Source organism: Lipotes vexillifer, unplaced genomic scaffold (genome assembly GCF_000442215.2).
Source record: "Lipotes vexillifer unplaced genomic scaffold, Lipotes_vexillifer_v1.1 scaffold2745, whole genome shotgun sequence".
Classification (NCBI taxonomy): Eukaryota; Metazoa; Chordata; class Mammalia; order Artiodactyla; family Lipotidae; genus Lipotes; species Lipotes vexillifer.
The window spans coordinates 6,510-13,231 of record NW_006791936.1 but is presented as its reverse complement, the minus strand read 5'-3'; positions in this window follow the sequence as shown (position 1 = coordinate 13,231).

Here is a 6,722-nt window from a genome sequence, read left to right as displayed (position 1 = left end):
CAATAGGAAGAAGATTCATCATGTTTGAAGTGAAAGGGAGGAATGAGACAAACTAGCAGGAATGATTATGTACAATATTTAAAACCCATTCACCCTAATAGTATTTTTTAAATTAATTAATTAATTAATTTTCTTTATTTTGGCTGTGATGGGTCTTCGTTGCTGCGCGTGGGCTTTCTCTAGTTGCAGAGAGTGGGGGATGCTCTTCGTTGCAGTGTGCAGGCTTCTCATTGCGGTGGCTTCTCTTGTTGTGGAGCATGGGTTCTAGGCGTGTGGGCTCCAGTAGTTGTGGCTCACGGGCTCTAGAGCGCAGGCTCAGTAGTTGTGGCACAAGGGCTTAGTTGTTCCACGGCATGTGAGATTTTCCCAGACCAAGGCTAGAACCATATGCCTTGTGTTGGCAGGCGGATTCTTAACCACTGCGCCACCAGGGAAGCCCACCCAAATAGCATTTGAAGTATCATTTCATTTAATCATTACAACAATCTTGTGAAGCACAATTTAAAGTTCTCAAGGTAACTTGCTCAAAGTCATCCAACTAACAAGGGCATAACAAGGCTTTGAAATAATTGGGCCAGACACTAAGCCTAGGTCCTTTCTTTTCTACCTGCCTCAAGCAAGAGAAGCCAGATTTAAATTTTTATCTATCCTTTCAGGGACTGGGAAGAGAAAAGAGGGAGGGTGAGGGACTCTATACCTAGGCAGATAAGTTTCTGTATGATTCTGCTGCTAAAGAAGCTGTGAAATATTATTTACAATAGCCAAGACATGGAAGCAACCTAATGTCCATAGACAGAGGAGTGGATAAAGAAGATGTGGTGCATATATACAATGGAATATTACTCAGCCATTGAAAAATGAAATAATGCCATTTGCAGTAACATGGATGGACCTAGAGCTTGCCAAACAGAGTGAAGTAAGTCAGAGAGAAAGACAAATATCATATGTTATCACTTATATATGTGAAATCTAAAAAAATGGTACAAATAAACTTATTTACAAAACAGAAATAGAGTAACAAATGGAGAAAACAAACTTATAGTTACCGGGGAGAAAGTGGGGAAGGGATAAATTGGGAGATTAGGATTGACATATGCACACTATTATATATAAAATAGATAACTAATAAGGACATACTGGGAAATCACTCAGTACTCTATAATGATGTATATAGGAATAGAATCTAAAAAAGAGTGGATATATGTATATGTATAACTGATTCATTTTTCTCTAACACCTGAAACTAACACAACATTTAATTTTTTATTTTATTTTTTAATATCTTTATTGGAGTATAATTGCTTTACAATGGTGTGTTAGTTTCTGCTTTATAACAAAGTAAATCAGTTATACATATTCATATGTTCCCATATCTCTTCCCTCTTGTGTCTCCCTCCCTCCCACCATCCCTATCAAACCCCTCTAGGTGGTCACAAGCACTGAGTTGATCTCCCTGTGCTATGAGGCTGCTTCCCACTAGCTATCTGTTTTACGTTTGGTAGTGTATATATGTCGATACCATTCTCTCACTTTATCACAGCTTACCCTTGCACCTCCCCATATCTTCAAATCCATTCTCTAGTAGGTCTGTATCTTTATTCCCGTCTTGCCCCTAGGTTCTTCATGATCTTTTTTTTTTGTTTCTTCTTAGATTCCATATATATGTGTTAGCATACGGTATTTTTTTTCTCTTTCTGACTTATTTCACTCTGCATGACAGACTCTATGTCCATCCACCGCACTACAAATAACGCAATTTTGTTTCTTTTTATGGATGAGTAATATTCCATTGTATATATGTGCCATATCTTCTTTATCCATTCATCTGTTGATGGACACTTAGTTTGCTTCCATGTCCTGGCTATTGTAAATAGAGCTGCAATGAATATTGTGGTACATGACTATGAATTATTGTTTTCTCAGGGTATATGCCCAGTAGTGGGATTGCTGGGTCTCATGGTAGTTCTATTTTTAGTTTTTTAAGGAACCTTCATACTGTTCTCCACAGTGGCTATATCAATTTACATTCCCACCAACAGTGCAAGAGGGTTCGCTTTTCTTCACACCCTATCCAGCATTTATGGTTTGTAGATTTTTTGATGATGGCCATTCTCACAGGTGTGAGATGACATCTCATTGTAGTTTTGATTAGCATTTCTCTAATGTTTAATGATGATGAGCATTCTTTCATATGTTTGTTGGCAATCTGTATATCTTCTTTGGACAAATGTCTATTTAGGTCTTCTGCCATTTTGGGATTGGGTTGTTTGTTTTTTTGATATTGAGCTGCATGAGCTGCTTGTAAATTTTGGAGATTAATCCTTTGTCAGTTGCTTCATTTGCAAATATTTTCTCCCATTCTGAGGTTTGTCTTTTCGTCTTGTTTATGGTTTCCTTTGCTGTGCAAAAGATTTTAAGTTTCATTAGGTCCCATTTGTTTACTTTTGTTTTTATTTCCATTTCTCTAGGAGGTGGGTCAAAAAGAATCTTGCTGTGATTTATGTCATAGAGTGTTCTGCCTATGTTTTCTTCTAAGAGTTTGATGGTGTCTGACCTTAGGACTTTGATCCACTTTGAGTTTATTTTTGAGTATGGTGGTAGGGAGTGTTTTAATTTCATACTTTTACATGTATCTGTCCAGTTTCATAGCACCACTTATTGAAGAATCTGTCTGTTCTCCACTGTATACTCTTGCCTACTTTATCAAAGATAAGGTGACCATATGTGCGTGGGTTTATCTCTGGGCTTTCTATCCCATTCAATTGATCTATATTTCTGCTTTTGTGCCAGTACCATACTGTCTTGATTACTGTAGCTTTGTAGTATAGTCTGAAGTCAGGGAGCCTGATTCCTCCAGCTCCGTTTTTTGTTCTCAAGATTGCTTTGGCTATTCGGGGTCTTTTGTGTTTCCATTCAAATTGTGAATTTTTTTGTTCTAGTTCTGTGAAAAATGCCAGTGGTAGTTTGATAGGGATTGCATTGAATCTATAGATTGCTTTGGGAAGTAGAGTCATTTTCACAATGTTGATTCTTCCAATCCAAGAACGTGGTATATCTCTCCATCTATTTGTATCATCTTTAATTTCTTTCATCAGTGTCTTATAATTTTCTGCATACAGGTCTTTTGTCTCCTTAGGTAGGTTTATTCCTAGATATTTTATTCTTTTTGTTGCAATGGTAAATGGGAGTGTTTTCTTGATTTCACTTTCAGATTTTTTATCACTAGTATATAGGAATGCCAGAGATTTCTGTGCATTAGTTTTGTATCCTGCTACTTTACCAAATTCATTGATTAGCTCTAGTAGTTTTCTGTTAGCATCTTTAGGATTCTCTATGTATAGTATCATGTCATCTGCAAACAGTGACAGCTTTACTTCTTCTTTTCTGATTTGGATTCCTTTTATTTCTTTTTCTTCTCTGATTGCTGTGGCTAAAACTTCCAAAACTAAGCTGAATAATAGTGGTGAGAGCGGGCAACCTTGTCTTGTTCCTGATCTTAGTGGAAATGTTTTCAGTTTCTCACCATTGAGGCCGATGTTGGCTGTGGGTTTGTCATATATGGCCTTTATTATGTTGAGGAAAGTTCCCTCTATGACTACTTTTTGCATGGTTTTTATCATATATGGGTGTTGAATTTTGTCAAAAGCTTTCTCTGCCACGATTCAGATGACCATATGGTTTTTCTCCTTCAATTTGTCTATATGGTGTATCACATTGATTGATTTGCGTATATTGAAGAATCCTTGCATTCGTGAGATAAACTCCACTTGATCATGGTGTATGATCCTTTTAATGTGCTGTTGATTCTGCTTGCTAGTATTTTGTTGAGGATTTTGCATCTATGTTCATCAATGATATTGGACTGTAGTTTTCTTTCTTTGTGACATCTTTGTCTGGTTTTTGTATCAGAGTGATGGTGGCCTCATAGAAAGAGTTTGGGAGTGTTCCTCCCTCTGCTATATTTTGGAAGAGTTTGAGAAGGATAGGTGTTAGCTCTTCTCTAAATGTTTGATAGAATTCGCCCGTGAAGCCATCTGGTCCTGGGCTTTTGTTTTTTGGAACATTTTTAATCACAGTTTCAATATCAGTGCTTGTGATTGGCCTGTTCATATTTTCTATTTCTTCCTGGTTCAGTCTCGGAAGTTGTGCATTTCTAAGAATTTGTCCATTTCTTCCAGGTTGTACATTTTATTGGCATATAGTTGCTTGTAATAATCACTCATGATCCTTTGTATTTCTGCAGTGTTAGTTGTTACTTCTCCTTTTTCATTTCTAATTCTATTGATTTGAGTCTTCTCCCTTTTTTTATTGCTGAGTCTGGCTAATGTTTTATCAATTTTGTTTATCTTCTCAAAGAACCAGCTTTTAGTTTTATTGATCTTTGCTATCGTTTCCTTCATTTCTTTTTCATTTATTTCTGATCTGATTTTTATTATTTCTTTCTTTCTGTGAAAGTTGGGGTTCTTTTGTTCTTCTTTCTCTACTTGCTTTTGGTGTAAGGTTAGGTTGTTTATTTGAGACGTTTCTTGTTTCTTAAGGTAGGATTGTATTGCTATAAACTTCCCTCTTAGAACTGCTTTTGCTGCATCCCATACATTTCGGGTCATTGTGTGTTCATTGTCATTTGTTCCTAGGTATTTTTTGATTTCCTTTTTGATTGTTTCAGTGATCTCCTGGTTATTAAGTAGTGTACTGCTTACCCTACATGTCCTTGTATTTTTCACAAATATTTTTCCTGTAATTGATATCTAGACTCATAGCATTATGGTTGGAAAAGATACTTGATACGATTTCAGTTTTCTTAAATTTACCAAGGCTTGGTTTGTGACCCAAGATATGATCTATCCTGGAGAATATTCCATGAGCACTTGAGAAGAATGTTTATTCTGTTGTTTTTAGATGGAATGTCCTATAAATATCAATTAAGTCCATCTCGTTTAATGTGTCATTTAAAGCTTGTGTTTACTTATTTATTTTCATTTTGGATGATCTGTCCATTGGTGAAAGTGGGGTGTTAAAGTCCTCTACTGTGATTGTGTTAGTTTCAATTTCCCCTTTTATGGCTGTTAGTATTTGCCTTATGTATTGAGGTTCTCCTATGTTGGGTGCATAAATATTTACAATTGTTATATCTTCTTCCTGGATTGATCCCTTGATCATTATGTAGTGTCCTTCTTTGTCTCTTGTAATAGTCTTTATTTTAAAGTCTATTGTGTCTGATATGAGTATTGCTACTCCAGCTTTCTTTTGATTTCCATTTGCATGGAATATCTTTTTCCATCCCCTCACTTTCAGGCTGTATGTGTCCTTAGGTCTGAAGTGGGTCTCTGTAGACAGCATATATATGGGTCTTGTCTTTGTATCCGTTAAGCCAGTCTATGTCTTTTGGTTGGAGCATTTAATGCATTTACATTTAAGGTAATAATCAATATGTATGCTCCTATTACCATTTTCTTAATTGTTTTGGGTTTGCTATTGTAGGTCTTTTCCTACTCCTGTGTTTCATGCCTAGAAAAGTTCCTTTAGCAATTGTTGGGAAGCTGGCTTGGTAGTGCTGAATTCTCTTAGCTTTTGCTTGTCTGTAAAGCTTTTAATTTCTCCATCAAACCTTAATGAGATCCTTTCTGGGTAGAGTAATATTGGTTATAGGTTCCTCTTCTTCATCACTTTAAATATGTCCTGCCACTCCCTTCTGGCTTGAAGAATTTCTACTGAAAGTTCAGCTGTTAACTTTACTTGGATTCCCTTTTGTGTTATTTGTTGTTTTTCTCTTGCTGCTTTTAATATTTTTTCTTTGTATTTAATTTTTGATAGTTTGATTAATATGTGTATTTGTGTGTTTCTTGTATTTATCCTGTATGGACTCTCTGTGCTTCCTGGACTTGATTAACTACTTCCTTTCCCATCTTAAGGAAGTTTTCAACTATAATCTCTTCCAATACTTTCTCAGTCCCTCTCTTTTTCTCTTCTTCTTCTTGGACCCCTATAATTCAACTGTTGGTGCTTTTAATGTTGTCCCAGAGGTATCTGAGACTGTCCTCAGTCCTTTTCATTCTTTTTCTTTATTGTGCTCTGCAGTAGTTATTTCCACTATATTATCTTCCAGGTCACTTTTCCATTCTTCTGCCTCAGTTATTCTTCTCTTGATCCCTTCTAGAGAATTTTTAATTTCATTTATTCTGTTGTTCATATCTGTTTATTTGCTCTTTAGTTCTTCTAGGTCCTTGTTTAACCTTTCTTTTATTTTTTCCGTTCTATTTCCAATATTTTGGATCATCTTTACTATCATTATTCTGAATTAATTTTCAGGTAGACTACCTATTTCTTCTTCATGTGTTACGTCTGGTGGGTTTTTACCTTGCTCCTCATGTGCTGTGTGTTTTTCTGTCTTCTCATTTTGTTTAACTTACTGTGTTTGGGGTCTCCTTTTCACAGGCTGCAGGTTCATAGTTCCCATTGTTTTTGGTGTCTGTCCCCAGTGGCTAAGGTTTGTTCAGTGGGTTGTGTAGGCTTCCTTGTGGAGGGTACTGGTGCCTGTGTTCTGGTGGATGAGGCTGGATCTTGTCTTTCTGGTAGGCAGGTCCACATCTTGTGGTGTGTTTTGAGGTGTCTGTGTCCTTATTATGATTTTAGGCAGCTTTTCTGCTAATGGATGGGGTTGTCTTCCTTTCTTGCCAGTTGTTTGGCATAGGGTGTCCAGCACTGTAGCTTGCTGGTCTTTG